The following is a 21853-nucleotide window of genomic DNA, read 5'->3' on the forward strand; positions in this document are numbered from 1 at the left end:
TCCAAGGCTATGACATTTATAAACAAATCCAGTCTAATTAAACCTCACTCATGCATTCAAAACAAACTGACAACTCATCACTAGGACCTACTGAATCTGTGGTTTCACAGGGTTTACGAAAACCACAAAATCTGTGAAATCAACAAAAAAAAATGATAAAAATAAAATGCTGGTTCCCCAGTGGGAGCCATTGGTCCTCAGTGCTAGAAGGGGAAGGTGAGGCAGCATGAAGGGCAGAAGACAGGATGGTGTATGCCATGAATGACACATGCCACCGGAGGCTGGGGGGGCATGGCGAATGCCTGCAGGTGGTGCTGTCAGTAGCGGGGGCATGTCAGCGACAAGCAGAGAGCTCCCACAGGCAGCCGGGGCAGTGTTGGCAGCGGGGTGGGAGGGGGGCTGACCAGCAGTTAGCAACCACCTACAGACACTGACAGTAGTGTCAGCAGTGGCCAGTGATGATCAGAGACCACCCGCAGGCACCACCAGTGGTGTCAGCAGTGAGGGGGAAGGGTGGTGAGCAGAGACCACCCACAGGCACCGCCAGCAGTGTCTGCAGCACTTTTCACAGGGGGTGTATCACCAATCTCAGGGGGTGAACGTGCATGTGCACCTTACGCATTGCCAATGGTGGCTGCCCCCTCATCCCTTCTCCCCCCTGGGGCCTCTCCACCAATCAGTGCTGAGGGTCAGGACCTCTCTGCCAATCAGCCCCAAGGGGCAGAGTCTCCCTGAAATGACCACAGAATTAGAACTTTATGGCAGAATCAACCCCCAAAAATTGGTAAGTCCCCCCACAATTTAGGTAGACCCCTACCCATCCTATATTAAAGAGTGATACTCTTTCTAAATTGTTGTGAAATCTAGATAATTCCTTTGGTTCTTCCAGAATTAGCAAATATATGTAAAATGTGTGTTTAAGCTGTACCACAATTTGGCTTTCTTGCTACCTCTAAGTAAAATACACTTATAACTACACAAAAACAGGATACCACATGTAAAATGTCCAAACCTTTTTTTATAATATAAAAATCTTGGCCCCTTGTTGTAGCATTAACTTAGTTGGGATTAGGACTTCACCCAAGATGAGCTGACAATTTAAAGAGGTTTCATAAGTCTTAGCGAACAAAGTTATTTCTACTCATGTAAATTCTACTTTAGTATCTCATTTTAGATTTGTAAAAAGAAACAAACAACAAACGATATAACTATCGTGAATATAGCTATACTTCCATGTGTACTACTTTTAACAACTTTGTTTAAATTTAATACAATTAATTTAATTATGGCGTGAAATCTGACTTGATCCCTTTAAACAAAAAAGAAAAGCCACTAGTAGGAACATATGAACTATTAAATGGTTTAGATCAAAATTTAGTTTTCTCTGCCTGTCCCAACATAAGCTCATTTTAGGTGACTGAAAGCTTTATGAAACGCCATAATCTAAACTTGCAGGGCCCAAATGCAAAGATGCAATTCTTAAATAGTTAGAGGGTCAGTGTTTCACAGATACTGCCACCCAACTAGAGACCCGCTGATTCCAATAATGTGTTCTTCATGGGGAAAGACACAAACTACAGACATTACCTGCCAGGATTACAGTATGAATTATTTATTATTCAAAAGATGGTATATTAGGAAAGCAATTTCAACTGAAGAGCTTTAAAATCCAGTAAATGTGCTATCATGAAAAAGAACTGGAATATATCACTCTTCAGGGAAAAAACACTGCAAATATTTTTAACATGACCAATGAGCAAATTTTACAGGTTCCAATGATATAATATAGGCTAACTAATGAAACTAGAGAATGCAAGTTTAGTTTAATTAGAAAAGGGAATTTCTAAACTGCCCATGGGCTATTATAAGCACCAATAATCACACCTAATAAGCTATAACATATAAAAGATCATAAGAACAGTCCTCTGAATGCAAAATTCCAATAAAATTCAGGGCATAGGAGACTTTTAGGTTTCAAGACTCTACAATTTTGTTCAAGTAAAATTGAGAAGGTTTCCAAATTTGATGTATTCCGCTTGTCAACCAGTTCAAGTATTCCCCCTTATTTTCATAGTGATTATAAAATTCAGTTAAAAAATGCCATTTTCCAAACAAAGCCAACAATCATTTTACAAATTGCCCATTTTCAAAATACTTAACCTACAGTTTTTCCCATTTTGCCCAGCAAATTAATTCAGTTTATAAAGGAGCCATTCCACATCTATGGAAGGCATTGGGTCAATAGAGAAAGTTCAATAGACAAGCATCTTTGGCACTATTCTACATATCTAGGCATATTTATAATAATAAAACAACAGTGAGACTGATTAAAAACTGTCCATCTCCAAATTCTATCTTAAGTCACATTCCATGTAACAGCAGGTTGCACAGACCATGGATCAAAGCAGAATGAGATCCCTGAAAAACTTAGTACAATGCAGAATGGCCTCTGTGACTGCATATAAAAAAAAGAAAGAGATAAAAATATGGCACTGTTCATGACTGACTCCATACCACACTCCCAATTAATTCAATACAGATTCCCATTTAATTTAACAGGAGTTGGATTAGCCCCTGTAATAATCTACTTCAAAATAATAGGGTTTGGAGCAACTGGCTGAAAACTTTACATTCATATTGTAGGAGTCTCCTAGGATTGAAAATCAAGGCTACCACTAAATATTCTAAGTATTACAACACAACAAATTGTCACCCCTTCAAGGGATGATTGCTTCTTATTGTATGTATTGACCAGATTCTCCTGCAATGGGTACAAATTCATTGGTCGCCTAGGCTCTATTGTAATATAAACAACCAATAAAATGATAGTGGATCCTCTTATAGTAAAGAAAAAAGTTACACAAAATGTAGTAAATCTTTGTTTATCGCAAAGTTCTAAGTGGAAAATGGGCAGTTCAGTATAAAAGAGGGTATCATATTTTATGCCAGCTATGTAAATACAAAAAGTGTTTATCATTATCACTAAATTGTCATCTTTTTTTTCCCCTTCAAGTAAGTTTTTCTATTTTGGCTGTTGATGGTTCTGATGGAGAAATTTTGATTCCTTTCAGAATATCTTTTCACTAATTACAATTTCCCTGTGCTATTGAGAGACCAAAATGAAGGAAGATTATTTTTACAGCAAAATTCCGCTTCCTGCTTCTGAACCTCATGGCAGCTACCAGCTCCAACCTCCTACGTTCCCTAAGCAGTTGGAAACCTTTGATAGCAACAGAATTCTGCACACACAGAAGGAGCAGAACATCAAAACAAGATGCATCCTGTGGCTATGAAATGATTAAACAGATTGATCATCTTAGCTGATGGCTAATGTTGCATACACATTAGTAAATAAGAAACAGAAAGAGAGAGCTCCTCCCACATGGCCAAGTGTTTCTATATAAATATAGGTTTAAAAAATCCTGTAAAAATTTCAGGGACCAAATTCTGTCCTGATTTGTAGTTCATGAAGCCCTACTGAAGAGAGCTGATCAAAAAAGGAGTTTTCATGCAATTTATTTTGGAGCTATTTTGCGTGTATTTCTTTTATTTACCCGAAAAGTCTTAATGTATGTTGCTCTCTGCTTATTAATAAAGTGATATCCCCTCCAAAAATGAATTCACTTTGTTCAATACCTAATAAATGTAAATTGTCTTGTGACAGACCTCTTTTAATCTGCATACAATATCAGCATTTGTTTAATTAGACAGGTACTTGTTACCATATATTTGTTTAGGTTGCACATGAAACTTAAAACAGGACTTGAAAAAAATGTATCACAGGAATAAATAGGATCTAATCAGCTTGTTCCCAGGTGTTTTTAAAAAATGCTAATGTGAGCTGTGTACAAGTTGATAAGCTGGAATGCCTACATGAATATTTTGGTAAATGTGGGACAAAGATAAATAACGTCAAGTTCCTAGACTAGAGAATCAAATCCATAAATGTGAAATCAATGGCCACCCATCGACATAAAATGGAGTAACAGCAGTGAACCAGGCCCTCTGCATATGTAATGCAAAAAACACTTTATTTATAGTGCACTATTTATTTATCAGATTCTAGATGAAAAATATAATTTTAACATCAGTAACACTCTGTAACAGGGAACCCCTCCCCATGTCACCGGTGAAGCCAGAAAGGGCAGATAATTTTAACAGTAGCAGTGCAGGTGGGCAGAGCCAGGCTGTGCGTGGCTGCTGGGGGCAGGGGGCAGGCAGCAGGTCCATCAGGTGACCAAAAAAAGGCTGGGTTAGGGGGTTTAAAACCCAGCCCAGGACTTTACCAGAAAGGCAGGGGGACAAGGAGTGTGCGCGTGTGTGTGTGTGCGCGTGTGTGTGTGTGTAAGGCTTCATATTTCTTTGTGAGCAGACAGCTTGTACCTTTTGGTTTATTCTTTTATTTGATTTGGACTTGTGAACCAGAGAACCAGATCGTGGCTACAGGGAAGGAGGAGGCTGCAGATAGAGGGCTGGAGTGTACCCTCCCCATTTGTTTTGACATATGAGCTATAAGAATACCCCAAGCTGAGGGGCAGACCCTGGCTCATGGAAATGGAACTCTAACAAGGTAAGAGATAGCCAATGGGGCTGGGCCTAAAGCCCAAAAGCTGAAGTCCTTACTAGTAGGCCAAGGCAGGCATGGCCAGAAAGAAAAAAAGGGCCTAGACATTAATAGCTGAAACTCTGACAAGCCTTCATAACATCCGCAGGGACAACCCCATGAAGGGGAGGAACCCCTGCATGGGTGTGCAGAGGCAGAAGGACCTGAATAAGTCATTAAGTCTGGTGGAGACAGCAAGTCTGGTGCCAGTCCTAAAACTTCCCTCCACCTACCAATACACAGTAACATCAAAGTCACGGCAGGCGAGTAACAAGGACATAGGAGGCCAAAAGAGGGTAACAGCAGAACAGCACAGGCTCTACATAAGGTTATACAATCAAAATTCAGAAAACAAAAATATGGCTCTGAAGAAACTTATGAGAGGTTGATTCTATTCATATTGAAATAAATCAGCCATTAAATTCAAGGCAACCTGAACTACAAAGCTATATGAAAACTGTGTTAGAGAAAAACAAATATTGCACTCAGCTCCATCCCTGTAAGAAATACGTAAGGAGTTTGTAAGGAATAAAAATTAGACCCAGTGTAAATCCCTGATCCTACAAAGATGAGTGGAAAAGCCTGAAGATATAATTTCATTGCAAGATTGCTGCATGCATGTGTCATTAACTGTACAGTATGATTTGGCACCAATTAGTGCAATTAGACCTAACCTTGCACGCCAAAATTCTTACAAATTATATTAAAAATAAATTATAAAGAACTAGGCTTTTTGTAATTAGACATACAATTATATGCACAATTATCTGTCTAATATGCATGCAAAATTAATTTAAATGTGTTTGTAAATTCAATAATAAATGTTCAGTTAGATGCATAACTGCAAACTTCCACTTTCAATTGCCTCATCTGCACATTTAGTAGCAATAAACATATAGGCAGAGCAATTGTACACACATTTGGTTTGCATAACTGCACATGTTTAATTTTCACTAGCAGGACCCAAATTTCTAAAGGGTAAATCATACCCACTCTGAAGACAATGACCAAATGGCTTTTGATTTCAGTGACAGCAGGATCACATAATAAAATGTTTTGCTTTAAAAATAAGTCAATATTCATTAAATCATATAGAAAATGTTATCAGTATTTGAGAGGTCTTAAAGTGTTTCATAATTATGCACCTGCAATAACTCAATTCACAGTCTATCTAATGTATTGGATGAATGAGCTGCTAAGTAGGTCTTGGCACAATACACCATTAAGACTGAAAAACTCATTCTAATATATTCACTCATCTGTATCCATGATGACTATACAGACCATAATAGATCGGAAGGACTATTATTATAGTGTAAAGCTCACACACCAAATAAAATAAACGCCGAAAAATTCACTCAGATCATCACATTTTGAAAGGATTCTTTAATCTAGACTTCTAAAATCCTTGCATTCTTTACTGAAAAGTTCCCCATCAAATAAATGATCAAAGTAATTTCAAAATAAACTAAAAAATTCCACAACAATTCATTTGTATTATGCCATGATTTTTTTAAATATGTGTAATTATATGTTTACATGGTGACACGAATGTAGAATGAAAAATTATTTCAGTTAGAAAAATTAATTACACACACAGAGTGTAAAATTAGCATTTGTATGTATATAAATATACATTATGTGGGATAGCTTAAACCCATATAACTTCATTAATCGCTGCAAGGCTGTACATTTCAATGAAAAAGGCTGAAGTAACCCAAATGTTAAAACTCATAAAATAAATTAATTATCCTTTTTAAATTTAACATATGCAATCATAAATGTTGGAACAATGTTGGACATTTTTGTTGTTAGTTTCCATCAGCTCCATCTGCTACATGGGCCAGAGGCTCTTAAATGGTAAGGGCTAACTTTTTGAAGCTGTTTAGATGCCTCTGATGCACACTTGTCCCTAATGGAATTAACAAAAGCTTCCAAAGCTGGCTGAGGGAAAGAATACTAGGATATATGACAACGTATGAACCCTTCGGGAGCAGCATACAGAAACTGCATCCCTTGCAAGTGCAAACATTCACCATGGGAAAATTCTGTCTCCACTAGTTTCAATGGCAAAATTTCCATGAAGCTTGACAGAGCCAAAAATTCACCCTCTGAGTAGGCGGAATATGCTACTGCATGCAAAGTAGCCAGCTTTCACTCAGTCGGAACTTTATTAATATCTGCACACTTTATTCCCCCGAAAACTGATTGTGAAGATACTCTTCAGAGAGAATGACTTATATTCCAAGTTTGTATGGTCTGTTTAAAAGGAAATTAACTTAAAAAAAAAAAAGGGGACAAGGAATGTGTCATCTTAACATGTATGTTACATATAAAACTCACACAAATTCTTGTTGATTTACAGCCTCTGTGGGGATGTGGTGTGGATGTGCATATGCAATTCCCTCATGTAAAATTAAAAATGGAAAGGCTTTGTTCATATGTGATTATTATGTACTGGTCAAATGAACCCACACACATATACACATACACATATGTGTGTGTCTGTATCTACATACACACAGAATCAGAGTCATAAACAATGAGATTTGGAAGGGACCGAGGAGGTCTCCAAGGATGGAGCTTCCACCACCTCTCTGCGCAGAGCCCGTTCCAGTGTTTTACTACCCTCCCAGCGAGACAAAAAATCCTAATATCCAGCCTAAACTTCCCTTGCTGCAACTTGAGACCATTGCTCCTTGTTCTGTCATCTGCCTTATCGACAGGCACATACACTGGTACATGCACATGTCTACATTTACACATACATATACACACGTACATATATATACATGCACACACACATATACATATGTGTCTACATATACACGTAGATGTACGCGTACACAAATATATACACGTGTCTACATATACAGAGAGATGTAGCATACACATACACACATATATATGTATCTACACATACACACGTGTCTACATATACACACAGATGTAGCATACACACAGACACACACGTGTGTCTACACATCCACATCCACGTAGACGTATCTGTAGCGGGTGAACGCCGATGCGGGGGCGGGAGGCGGCCGCAGCCCGTTCCGAGCCCGTGGCTCGATCACCCCGGTCCCGTCGCGGCGGCCGGGCGCTGCAGTCCCGGGCAGGGACGCGGGTTGCCGGAGGGACCGGGCAGCGACACCCCGGGCTGCCGCCCCGCTCCCGCCCGAGCAGCCGTGCTCGCGGCCCGCGCTACTCACCGGCGGCGCCGCCCCAGGGCCCGGGCGCTCGGGCGAGCGGGGCGGCCAGGTGCGGCCGGCACCTACCTGTTGCAGGGCTGTGGCCGGGCTCGGCGGGGCCGGCTCGCGGCGCCGCCCCTCTGCCGCAGCGCCGAGCTCCGCGCCCGCCCCGCGCTCGTGGCCATGTGGGAACGGGCCGGGGGGGCGAGTTTCCTCCTTCCCCTGCTGCCCCTGCCCTCCCCCGGCCGAGGAGGTGGCACCGGGCAGCCTCCACACCCACCCGCTGCTTCCCCCTGCCGAGGGCTCGCTTTTCCCTGCCGGCCCCGGGCCGGGCTCCGAGCGGCGGCACAAGGAGCCGGGGCTGGCCCCCGAGCAGCTGCAGCGCGTGCCGGTACTTCTCCGAGTGCGTGCGCGGCTCTCCTGCCCGCGCGGGAGCCCCCAGCCGCGGCTGGTTTGGGCTGAAACACAGGAGAGCATCCGGCGGGGTGCGGGGGCCCGCACAGGGCCCAGGGCTTTTGTTCCTGGAGCGCTTGAAATAGGATTGAAAATATGTGCCCAGGAGGTTTGTGGGGTTTCGCTCTAAAAAAATAACAATATTCATTTGAAACACGTAAAGCCATAAACGAGAGACAGGTTGTGTTTCTACACGTTTTCTAAAGGGACGCACTTCCACGCAGGGGTCTCTGAAAAATAAAGTCTGACCATGTCACTGTAGCACCGGCAAGAATTGGCGGTCCTCTTTTTTTTCCCCATGCCCTCCAAATCTTCCGCAATGGTTTCATTACACAGCATTTTCTTCCAGCCTAGCTGGACGGGAGGGATGGATGCACCTCACGGGATACGGTTTCCCCTGAATTAGCCGGCCCTCATTTGTCATGTTACTGCCCTCTATTGGTCCCAAGGTGTCCTTAGTAGGAGGAAGAAACTCAAAGGTGAACTCACAGCCCCTTCCTCTTCTTCAGTGCAGCAGGAGGTGCTTGCCAAGAAACAAAGTCCGTTTCCCTCGGAGGAGCAAACCGGAGGAGTTATGCCGTGTTCATAAGTCAGATGTTAGATTCGAATTTAGCACAGGCTGTGTCTAGTTTTCTTGTCTACTTCATTTAGAAAACAGATGAGAGGATATTCCAAGCCCCAAAATATCAGCAGCTGCAGTCTCATCTCACCTGCACATGAGGAAACACAAACGTACTGTAATCCCACGGAGAGCCTGACACATGCTCCGCGGAGAGCCAAGATGACTGGCGACACTAACAGGGCAGAGGTGTGTCCTCACTCACCAATCTCTGCGGCCATCCACATTGCTGACACGCAGGCAAACTGCCCCCACCTGCAGTAAGCTTCATCTCAAGCTCTACCTGTCCCCGCAGCATGACTAGCTTGGCAGCGAGGCTGCCATTGACCCCTGATCAAGGCTGCTTCCTTCCATTCCTACAAGCAATAAAAGCCAAAGATTTTTTACGCAGATCAGAGCAGCATTAACGTCCAACTCAACTTGTATGACGTCTTTGGGGAATCCTGTATTCTGGACCCTCTGCTGTGGCCAGAAACATGGTATTCATGTGGCAAAGCTTCCACCACTACAGGAGAGAGAAGTTCAGCAGAGCTGCTTCTCCCCTTCATCTATGGTCGGTCCCTTCATACATTTATAGCGTTGCAAGCACCTGTACTGCCTGGGCGCTTGTGACTTAGATTGATATCAGCTTCTGTTTGATGAAACTCTAAAGTGCGCTTGGGTCAACACCCACCCATTTTTTTATTTTTATTATTTTTGTATTCTCAGTTCTTAAGCCCATCTCTTGATTTAAGGAAAGTCCTACTTACAGCTTTTTGAATGCATGATTTTGACATAGAGGTGGCATGTAACCTGTTTATAATTACATCACAGCCGGAGTTGAACTTTTCATAGTAATTATTCCAATAGCTGGACTTCTGTAAGACCAACAGCCTCCATTTCCTTATGCAAAGATGCATGCTCCCCTAGGAGTGGCCATAATGTGCCCTGGGAGCCCTGCAGCTCCTGCCCCTGTGTCTGGCTCCCTGGGTCTCCTCTTTTTCCCATGCACTATGCCTTTGTTGGAATGCTTTGATTGCAAAAAGGGAGGGTAAGCTGCCCAGAGTCCCAAAGTGAGCTCGCTTTGGTTCTGCATCCAGCAGGTCCCTCTCAAACCCTGCTAGCCCCAATCTAGCCTCTCTGGCTAAGTGATCCTTCCTGGCCCATCCATACCCCCAGGGCACCTGTTGCCTTATGTGTGACTCATGATCTCCAGCCCCCACCCCCCCGGTCATGCCCATGCCTCGAAGACGTTAACAGTTAGTCATGCCAACAGTGGTACCTTGCCCCAGTACAACGTCAACACTTTACGCCCTTGTTGGGGACTCAGCCTCTCCAACTTCAGCTCCTTTCCTGTAGCTGAGCCCTTAAGTCTAGACCCACTGTGATGGGCCCTGTCTCTACCCGTCTCGGGCACTGGGCCCTAGGCTCTGTCTGGCTTCAGCCCCTCTCTAGGCTTCAACCACCTGGCATAAGCCTGCTCCATGTCTTGAGCCCCCCAGAACCCTTGCAGGGATCAAAATACCTGGGTGCTCCTGGCACACGGTTGTGGTTTAATGCACCCTTTGAGTGCCCCACTGTGGCCTCCTCATGCTCCCCTACAGCCACATATCCAGTCCACCAGTATAAAGCTTTACCAGAAACATAAACCTACTGGCTATAACTAAAAATGTCCTCACAATGGGTCTTGTTCCCTGCAGGCTGTAAGCCTCTTGTATTTCCCAAGGCAGCTCACATGTCAAGCAATCCTTCTCCCATAGCCATTCTGCTGCAGAACTCTTCTCCTTGCTGCCTGCAGGGCCAGACTAATTGCCTGGTCTCAGGCACTAGGTTTATGTACCTCCTAAGTCCTGCCTCTTCCAGTCAGATGACTCTAGTCACACAAAGGGGTTTCCAACTCTGGCCCTAATGATCAGTCTACTTGACTCTGCTGAAGCTGAGCTCAGTCGCTAGCAGCTCTGTGCTCCAAAGCTGCCTACATGTCTGCCCTGGCTCTGCTTACCATGGTGCCTCTTGTTCCCTGAGTGAATTACCCTCCCAGGGTTAGCCTTTTCCCTGTGGCTATTAGTCTGTCAGCTTGCTGGCACCTAGCCCATTGGCAGCTAGTTTGCATCCTAGCTGCCAGTCCTCCCAAAGCCCACACAGCCTGCTGAAGCTTATCCTTAAAGTAACAAGCCAGAAGGCTCCTATTACACAACGATTCCCAGCTAATGTATTTCTTCCATCTAGCCTTGGGCTCCAGTTTATGTTTTGGAAACCAATTTTGTAGATCTAAGGAGAATTCTACTATAATAAAAGGTTTAGCCTGTCTGTCTGTATGTCTGTCTGTTCATAACACTTCTGGCCAACTGCGAGTGTGCCGCTGAGGGGGAGGGTGGCGATTGGCTGGGTGGCCGGGCCGAAGTTTGTGCCACTGCCAGGGAAGTTTGGTAGCAGGGAACATGTCCCAACCATCTGAGCAGCAGGGCTTCCCCCCCATCTCCCTGCCTGAGGGCAAAGGGAGAGATCATTGTGACAGTGCCCCCCCCATCACCCAGCCCAGATGCCCCCCAGAACAGCCAGCAGGGAAGGGGAGGCAGTGGGGAGGGAGGGGAGCAGGGATGCAGGCGGACATGGGGGGGGGGACCCAAAGTGGTGGGGGGAGGTAGGGAGCAGGTTCAGACCCAAACCAGCGGGCAGGAGGGCAGGGGGGTGCGGGGCTAGACCCAGAGTGGCAGGGGACAGCGTAGAGTGGGGCCAGGTGAGGAGTGGCAGGGAGAAGGGGGGAATGGGGCCAGACACAGGGCTCTGTCCCTGCCGCTCCCCCCACCCGTCATTCTTGACAGGCAATTTGCTAGTAATTAATAAAACCTAAGTATCTGCTACTGAAGGTTTGCCTCATTTCAGTGGTTCTGCTCAGTGAAATAGCTGATGTCACAGTTCACAAAGGCCAGTAGCCAAATGATTTTCAATTGCTTCTTATCACAAGAGATTCTTTCTAGGAATAAATCATTCTTCTTTGTCTGCTATATTACTATATGGGAAATGTAATGGGAACTTTGCTAGAGTAAGGAATTTTAAATGAAAACCTGTGTTTTCCTCTTCCATAAATGTCAGCTGAGGTCTGTTATTGAAGATCATAGTTATATCCATCTCACTTGATTTAAGCCAACTTCTCAATAGATTTAATGTGAATCCTTAAGTGTACCCATGGAAGAACTTCTTAAATTAATATAGCACACTCAGAGTTTAATCATGCTTAGTTGCCAAGTAGTGTCCTGGCCTTAAGAATGGTAAGATTAGATCAAATATTGAGATAATAATTAAGAGCATAAAACACTGAATTTTGTTCATAATATCTGTAGAATTAAACAACCCAGAATTTAAGTCATTTTATTACTTTATATAGTCAGGTGGAAAGTACTTATAACAGAATATGCAACAATTAATCAAAAAAGCATTAGTATTAAGTCTATATTGGCTCATAGTTAGAAGCTGTTAATAAACCCAGGAATTTTCTTTCCTCTGTGGAAAATTATATAATCTGGCCCCGATTCTGATCTTAAAATAGTTATATGTCTTGCAAGGTCCACTGAACTCAACTGAGTTATTTTTGACAAACTCTAATGTCAGAGAGATCATAATCAGTCTGCCTTTTTTTTAATGGTCTTATAACCAATGGAACACAAGCTACCTTAAATATTTCTACAAAATAGTCAAATATATTTTAGTATGCTAGCAAGTAAATTCTACAGCTGTAATGCTGGCTGCCATGGTCCCCCGTTGCCACTTTAACTGTGGTCAGTTAGGGTGTTATGACTCGTGTTGTTTTAGAGTTGACAGTAGTTTCATTAGAGGTTAGATTATGGATTTAGGTCGTGTAGGATGGTTTAGATAGGGATGATCCTGTAGTAGGCAGGGGTTTTGACTTTACGACCTACGAAGGTCCCTTCCACCCCTACTTATCTAGGATTTCTATGAAAGTATATCTTATATATATGAAGCCTGAGGTAACTATTGTTTCCTCACATAAGTAAGTATTGCAAAGCTGGACTTGAAATTCTATGCATTGATTGTTTCTTTTCTGTACAACAACTTGCAAAATGTAACCCAGATTATGCTCAGAGGTTTTACCATAATATAAATGAAAAAAAAAATCTAGACTTCTAGCTTTCAAAAGAAGTATACATTAATATTATGTTTCTCATTAGGTGATACACTCCTGTCCCAGTTTGTTAAATGGAACTGAATTCTTTTATCCATAATCTTTTATCATAATTTGTTCCAAAGTTCTTTGTATCTTCTTATATTTCAATGTATTTTTAAATTCTTGAAAAATAACAAAAGATGTTGAAATAACACTCTGTTGATGCACAACCTCTTACAGTCAGAGGAGATAATATAGCTGGTTTCACAAACTATTCCCATAAGCCCAGGACAGGCAGGTAAAGGCCAAAATAATACATGAAGTAGCCTGTGGGGGAGAAAAAGAAGTCCTAGGGAACAATTATTGGCTGGGAAGAGAAAGCTGCAAGAAACTCTGGCCATTGTTCCTTTAAGGAACAGGAGCCAAGCAGGAAGTAGGATCCTTGTAGACTGGGCAGGGCAAGGCTGGCCCGTCTCCCAGCCTGGGCAGACAGGTGCCACATTTGGAACTATTTGACTCATCTGGGTAGGATCGCAGGAGTGATGAGCTGACTGGAGAAGCCCTCAAAAGGAGGTTCCAAGTCTGGGAAGGATTCATATTAGAGTCAGGACCTGGGAAGACCTTGATTTGGGATGATAAAGTTTACAGGCTGGGGAACACAGGATCAGAAGCTTCTAGCAAAGCTAGTTAACCCATATGTTTTAAACCCCTAAAGGTGGAATATTGGGCATTAAAACTGAATGCAAGTGAATTCACTCCTGGTGCTCAGGGGAACATTGATGCAGAGCTATTGCAGGTCATGAGATGATGCTCTGAGACAGCACTTGTTTGCAATGGTAAATAAATTGAACCCTTCCTCCCATTTAGTCTACTGCATCCTGCCTTGCAGAGTTGATAGGTTTGTAAATGGTTCATTTTCGTTGTTTGTCCAAACATATTCTTTGACATGGAGAGAAAAGACCATTTAGCAGTACGTAGGAGATGAATCACTTGTGAATCTCTTTTCATTATTTCCTTTTATAGAAATTGTGATAAATAATTGAGCACAACTGGAGAAATTTATACTAGAATTTCGATAATGGAAAATCAGCTTATATATGGATCATTCCAATGACTCAGTTATAACAGCACAGTTACTCCATGAAGACTATTGAATCATAGGGTTGGAAGGGGTCTCAAGTGTCATATGGTGCAACCCCATTGAATAGATTAAACGCAGTCATGGGCCCCTTAATCCTTCAACCATTCCTCATTTGGAAGAAGAGGTAACAATGAATATTAAAGCTGGGAGAACACCATGTGAAGTAAGAAGAACCATAAGAGGCTGGCAAGAAGGTACAAGATAGGACTGATATCATAAAAGTCATCAGCCTTGCTGAAGTTAGGAAAATCTTGGGCATGTGAAGAGAGGTACCAAGGTGAATGTGCAGCTGAAAGGAGCTTGCTTTGTACTCAGTTACTTCTCTTAGTTAGTATCTGTCTAATAAAATTAGCAAGAAGTCTTAAAGCTTGTGTTGGTGTATGTGATGCGGTATACATTTTTCTAAACTTAATCCAGAAGTATGCGATATTAAATTATTAAGCACTGGGAGTGGGGTGGAGCGGGGCTGGTCCCAGAGCAGCAGGTGGGGATGGGACAGGGCCAGACAAGGAGCAGTGGGGTGCGAAAGGGGGGCATGGGGCTATTGACGGGCAATTTGCTGGTAATTAATAAAATGATTTTATAAAAATTTAATATTAATAATTTAATAATTAAATTATTATTGACAATTTTGTAGAAATTCCAATGACTCAATTATAGCAGCACAGTCACTCCATGAAGACTATGGAATCATAGGGTTGGAAGGGGTCTCAAGTGCCAGACAGTTCTGAGGCTTAACAAGTAAACCACAATAACCGATGAATGTAACATGCTACCAAGTAGATTTAGCCCTGTTCCAAGGAGGGCTGCTCCCTCTGCAACATAAAACACCAAATAAATCACTTCAAAAATAGTTGTACGTAGACCAAGAGCAATTAAAGACAAACTTAATTTAACAATTACAATGACTATTCCAGGTTGAGCTGAATATATTTTATACTTATCTCAGGGTTAGCATTTTATAAGTGGAAACCACTGAGAAAAAGGTACCGATAAAATTACAGCAGTAGAGTAACAAAAGAAATGACATGCAGAAGACAGGGCAGGGAGGCACTTTATAAGTGACTAAGTGGTTCAGAGAGGCATAAGAAAAGCTAAGAAGCTTGTCCATCACAGCACTTAATCTGTAATCTGCTAGATAAACCCACATGTTTTCATAAGAAAACTGAAATCTTGAGATAGTCAGGGTTAGATGTCACTAAAGGAAAAAAGAAATATTAGAAGATACTCCTGTAAGAAGAAAAGAGATCCTTAACCAAAACATCCCAAGGAATTAGACTCTGCTCCATGCATTACCAGGAGAGCTGATTTTGTTAATATGTGAATTAAGCAGGAGCTGAAGAACCATGTCCTAATAGTGCCAGCATATCTCAAAATAAAGCAACAACAAGTCTGATTCTGTGTTTTATTATTCAAAACATTTCTTCCACAAACAAATTCAAAGTTAATCTTAAATTCCTGATTTTAAGATCAGAGACAATTTCTACTTGGCTCCACGCAAAACATGCTAGCATTCAAAATTGTTTCCAGCACTGCCCATTATTTCAATACTCTTTTTCTATCTCTTTTGCTATTGACCTCTCCATTAGCACCTCCTTGTTCATGAATATTCAGTTTATTGTGGGGCAGTGCACTGGGTTCCAGGAAAGCAGTTTCTTTTGTTGTGTACAGTTTATACACACAAGTAACAACCAGTATTTCTTAGCTCTTAGTGTGCTAGATCCAATTTTCAGAATATCCTGTAAGCATCAGCTGTCAAAAAAATTCTGCATATAATTTTCTGTGCTTACCACATATTTTAATGTTGTTTAAAAGTGTGATAAAACCACATTTTAGTGAAAAGGGTACCCACTCCACACAGATAACAGGCATAGTAAATAGACAAAATACTTCTTTTAGCATTGTATTTCTCTGCTTTCCAAAATCTGACCTCCCTTGTCTATTATATTTTGGCCATCTAACTAAAATTATCTTTTTCCAAGTTATATTTTTCCACAAATGTTAATTTGTTGTGTGCCACTAGAATTTATATTACAAGCCCATGGATCTGACCACCAGGCTGGTGGGATCTGCAAAAGCCTAGATTGCTGCAATGCCAGATCACGTTCAAAAGTTATACAGGTAGTTATCCAAAGCTTTTGACTCCATCTACCAAGAAGCACTGTGGAGGATCCTTCTGAAGTATGGCTGCCCACCAAAATTTGTCATCATTCTATGCCTGCTCCATGATGGTATGTGAGCTATCACAGATCCCTTTGAGGTTAAGATGGGAGTTAAGCAAGGCTGAGTCATTGCTCCAACACTCTTCTCAATATTCCTTATTGCAATGCTACATCTGACCACTAACAAGCTTGCAGTCAGACTGGAGGTAAACTACCAAATGGATGGTAAACTGTTTAATCTCAGATGACTCTGAGCCCAAACCAAGACCACCCTGACCTCAATCATCAAGCTCCAGTACACTGATGATACTGTAGTTTGTGCTCACTCGGAAGCAGACCTTCAGGTGATTGATGATGTCTTTACCAAGGCATACAAGAAAATGGGACTTACACTTAACAGTCTTTTAATGAGCAGTCCCCAGCTCCAGTAATTCAGATTTATGGTGAGACTGGACAATGTTGAGTATTTCCAGTACTTTGGAAGCTCTCTCTCACAGAAAGGTGACATCAACAAAGAAATCCAACATTACCTTAAACGTGCAAAAGGAGCCTTTGGATGCCTGAGGAAACGAGTGTTTGAAGATCATGACATGAGATCCAAAACCAAGATCGTGGTTTATCAAGCAGTTGCAATCCCCACTTTACTATACAGATCTGAGATATGGACAATGTATAAGAGACACCTCAAGTTGCTGGAGAAAAACCGTCAATGCTGCCTGTGGAGAATCATTCAAATGAAATGGGAAGACAAAGGTACCAACATTGGCATCCTCTCGCAAGCAAACACCATGAGCATTGAGGCAATGATCATTCAACATCAACTTTTCTGGGCTGGCAAGGTCATCTGGATATCTGACTCCAGACTCCCGAAGGAAGTTTTATTCTCCCAACTCAGTCAAAGTGTATGCTCAAGAGGAGGGCAAAGAAAGCACTTCAAGGATATCCTCAAGGCTAACTTGAAAAAATGTAACATAGCATCAACTCGTGGAAAACTATTGCCCCAAATGGAGAAAGAGTCTGCTGCAAAGATCTCAGTACGGTGAAATCTTACAATAACAGCAAGAGATGGAAAAGCAGAATCATCAGAAACAGCATGTTGTGGACCAAGTTAAGAATTCAGAGTCACCCACCCCACATGGAAACACATGTCCCAGTTGCAACAGAGTCTGTTGGTCCTGGTCTGGCCTCATCAGCCATCTTCAGACCCACAGATAAAGCACTCATGGAAAGCAATACAATCATCTTTGACTGCAAGGGATTGCCAATGTAGTTATCCAAATCCCATGGGTTTGCTGTTAGTCAAACAGGAAAAACTCTGCAAAATGCTTCATGATAGCCCTTGTCCGGCACAACCCACTTAAGGAGGGAAAATCAGACCCCATTGACCACTATAGAATCAGGATTTCTGCAGCAGACTCCTCCCTATAGAGCAGGTACAAAGAGCACTTTAAAAATAGAGTCCTATAACATAACATCCTGTAACAAAGTGGCTGTTTTCAATGCAGGGATAGAGGTCTTTTAGTCAACAACTGTTATGTGTCTCACAAACCTTAAAGAGTCAAAAGTGTTTGCTTTTCTCCACATGTACTGAATCAAGAAATCGTAGTCTTAACAAATGGGAACAATGATATCATGAAGCAATATGAAATCAATACAACAAGGCTATATCAGTCTTGGACTGATAGCACAAACTATCAGGACTGAAAGTTTGGTATAACTGCAATCCATCTTAAGAGTTAAATAAAAGATTCAGACAGTTGTTTGAAAATGAATTTATAGGTGAAGTAAGGTTATCTGTACTTCAAATTCAGTTTACACACAGAGGGCTCAACCCTGTACTCTTTGCATACCCAAAGCTCTTACTAATTTGAGATGGAATTATTAGTAGATAATAATATTTGTTAACCACTAATTCATGTAGTAGGTTTCTGAGCCAGAAAAATGAATGAACATGCTAGACAATACGTCTCCTGATTTTGCCAAGGTAATGATTTTTTCCAATTACAGCTGGATGTGGATAATCACGGTACTATTAAGAACTAGCACTTATTTCTAACGCCTTTAAAATCTCCATTTTCCATTGATAGAACTTGAGTATCTTCCACAGAGATAATATCTTAAGAAAAAAATCATTATTTGAATGATGAATAAGATTGTGGCTATTATTTAATCTTAAAAATCAAACGGAAAATGAGTCATCTTCTCATAGCAATTTATGACCAGAAAAGAACACAATAGATCACATTCTCGCACCACATGTGTTAGTCATCAGACTTCATACAGGTATTCCTGACTTTCATGCTAATGAAAGTGAGATCAAAATCAGGGCCATTCATTGCTCTAAATTCTCATGACACAAGGCCCCAGTCCTCCAAAGTGGGGCACAGGGAAGGTCCACTTAGTGCCCCAGTCCTCCAAAGGGGCTGAGGGGGGAGGAGGGGGATTCTGCTCAGGACCGATATCCCATTAACTTCAAAAGGTACTCCACACAGGTGTTAAGGTCCCTTCAGTCAGATCCCTTTCAATGATCATTGCCTAGGAAAAGACAAGACCTGGAACAGAACACCACAGGGAAAACACAGCAAGGAAATATCTCTGGTAAAGAATAATATGTTGAAAATACTCCAGGAAGCAGTGGATTTTAATGAGGGATTAAGAGCAGAACATACAACTGCTTACAGAAGAGAGAATAGTTGCCCATTCCAAGGTCAAAGGGGACAGAAACCAGTCAAAAGATGATGGAAGCAGCTGAGTGATGAGGTGAATGGGAAGACAGCAGGTTTCAAAAGAAAGTATCTCTCTACCCTGTTTACCATGGATTTAGGGACGTGGGCAAAACTTATGAAGGTTCTTTTTGCATCTCTCCTGCACTTCTGTAGTGATGGAAGACACAATTTAAAGATGCTTCCTAACAAGAGACCAAGGGAGTTGGGAACTGGAAGATGATCTCTCAGACAGCAGCTAGCTACTACTTCGTGCTGCAGTGCATGCCTCTGCACATGCACTTTATTGCAGGACATGTTGTCTCACTGTGGGCAAACTGCCCATGCCCAGCTCCTCCTGGCTCCTGGTGTGCTGCTCCGACTGGGCTCCATGTGCTGCGGGGGGGCCGGGCTTGCTGGGGCACAGGATGCCTCAGTGCAGGGCTAGCCAGCAGGTCACCCCCGTGCAAAGGCAACCTGCCCCCCAGCCAGGCGGGGAGTAGCACATGGAGACAGGGTAGCAGGCAGCACGTCACTACCTGATCCCTCATTTTAATGCACTGCAGAGCCCCTGAGCTGAGACATGCTGTACCCCAGCCAGCTGCAGAGCAGAGCTGTGGCAGGGTTGCAGTGTGCGTCAGGAAAGAGGAGCAGGCAGCCCTCAAGCAGTGGGCAGCCCTCATACAGGCAGTCCTCAAGCAATGTGCCTCGAGACAGAGCAGCAGGCAGCCCCTGTCTCCACATGCCTCACTATGGGTGTTTGTCCTAGTGCACACTATTTTTGCATGTTTTGCTCTGCATTTTTTCTGGGGTTTTATTAAATGTTGCCCCTGCACTGCAAATTAGCAATGCCACATGCGGTTTAACATGCAAGGCATGTGGTTTCCACAAAGAGGTTTGTGGTGCCAGAAACCACACATGCCTGTAAGTGCAGATGCGGCCAAAGGGTCTTTAGAGGCTTACCTCCTGGTTATTGAATCCAGTGATCACTACACTTCTTACCTGCTTTTTAGTTTTAAATGTATTACCTATGTTTTTCATTATAACAGTAAATATTTTAATAGGATAATCCCAAATTTATTACCTAAGGGAGAATGTTGGAAAATAATTTGGAATTCAAAACCAATCAAAATTTAAAAAATACACGTTCATTATGCATGCGTTATGAACCGTTAGTGTGAGGGGGTGGGAGGCACTGTATGAAGCACAATAAAAATATTTGCCATGGAAGCAAAGAAAGAGACATAGGCCACAAACTGGCATTATGTTTGTACCAAGAGAATCACAGCTCTTCTGGGAGAACAAATGTACACACATTGAAGCTGTTTAGCCAGAAGCAAAAAAAAAAATGGAGAGAGAAAAAATACCCATGTCCAACCCAATAGAGGTTGCTCCCAGGAGAGTTCCTCCTGAGAGAACAAATGCCTATACACTTACAAAAAAAAGATACACTCAGAAAAAAGAGCTTTACAAATGTATATAGACACCTACAGGTGTAGTTGATTTCAATGGATTTAGGCACAGAGGTCCTTCAAAACAATCAATTGCACTAGGCACTAATCTGTTTTTATGTCTTTAAATACTTTAACAAAATCTGGCTTGAAATGTCTATTCACTTCTGAAAACAAAATTGGGAGCCTTTGGCCTAGAGTTTTGAAGGTACCAGTATTAGTAAGTTACTCCAATCACAGTTGCTTTGATGGTTTAAGAGCTTAAGTCTCATTTTCAGAAGTCAGTGGGTGCATCTACATGAGATGCTTACTGCATATATCTCACAGACTACAGTGCACTGTAGACATACAAAAGCTAGCATTTGATAACTCAGGTAGAAGTAGTAGACTAGCCACAGCAGCCTGGCATTTAGTGTAGGCTAATTTATCTACTGAGAAGGAGCAGTTTGAGATATAGCTGTAGATATATTCTTAGTCTTCCAATTGCCTAAAAGTTACTTTTGAAGATATGACTTAGGAGTCTTAAAAATTTTGCTCTAGTTAATTAGAAATACAACATATATAATTTCAGCCCTTGCTCTAGCCACCAAACAATCATTCAATTCATCTCATTTTTATTCAGCGGAGTTTATTTGACGTGTTTCTGTGTGGCATACTTTAACCTGTTACACTTTTTACAGATGGGAGCTTTCTGTACTGACACATTTTGGCTTAAGCATGTCTATCATACCTACCAAGAGGCTTAGGAGTTAACAAACTCCTACAGTACCTTTCTCTCACTGCCATTTTTTGTCATTGGACACCTTCAGTTAAGTAAGAAAATTCTGGAGGCCTTTTAGCCTTAAGAAATTTTGAGGCTATTAGCCTTAATAATACCAGGCCAGAGTGCCTTTCTACAGAGTGAAGTATGCTTCATAGAAAGCATGTTTCTGGATCAACGACAGCCACAAAAGCATTCCAACCATGAAGTAAAGGATTTAATAGAAGATTTAGTAGGATAAAAAGGCAGGGCTTCTTTTTTTTTTCTTTTTTTACATTTTTTCCACACACTGGTTTTTTGTAAAAAGCAGGGAAAAAGTGACGGGCATGAAAGAAACCCTGATTGCCTATTATTAACTGCTAGTACCACCATTAGTTTATTTACTAGAGTGAAAACTAATAAGGAAACTAATGAGAGGTTTGGTTGGAGGCATTGTGGCATTTCATTACAGTCTGGCAGAAAATTGGAAATGAACCTGATAGCTCTGTACTCTATTAAATCTTTCTCCAGGATCTGTGTGCAACTGCAAATACACACGGCCATATTCAGTCATATTTACCAGAGACTTTCTAATGATTTTTTGTATAGCTTTTATACTGGAGATAGAAGGTTCCCATCCATCTTTGCTCTGTAAGTCCAGCATTTTGGTGTTACAACACTATCATT

At 42.0% G+C, this 21853-nt stretch overlaps 1 protein-coding gene across 7 annotated transcripts in view; it reads right to left on the reverse strand.

Annotated features, from left to right (window-relative positions):
- LYPD6 (LY6/PLAUR domain containing 6) overlaps positions 1–21853 on the reverse strand; it is a 134498-nt gene that overhangs the window by 101908 nt on the left and 10737 nt on the right. For 3 of the 7 annotated variants that reach the window (XR_009462117.1, XR_009462118.1, XM_059727385.1), the window contains exon 1: positions 7882–8042. The exons of 1 other annotated variant lie outside the window; for it this stretch is intronic. The gene's annotated coding sequence lies outside the window, so the exon portion shown is untranslated. Of the gene's footprint in view, positions 1–7815; positions 8043–8074; positions 8995–21853 lie in introns of those variants that run through there. 3 more of the 7 variants (XM_019480369.2, XM_019480368.2, XM_019480370.2) reach the window with 3 other exon arrangements.

The sequence above is a fragment of the Alligator mississippiensis genome, chromosome 4 (genome assembly GCF_030867095.1).
Source record: "Alligator mississippiensis isolate rAllMis1 chromosome 4, rAllMis1, whole genome shotgun sequence".
In the NCBI taxonomy this organism is placed as follows: domain Eukaryota; kingdom Metazoa; phylum Chordata; order Crocodylia; family Alligatoridae; genus Alligator; species Alligator mississippiensis.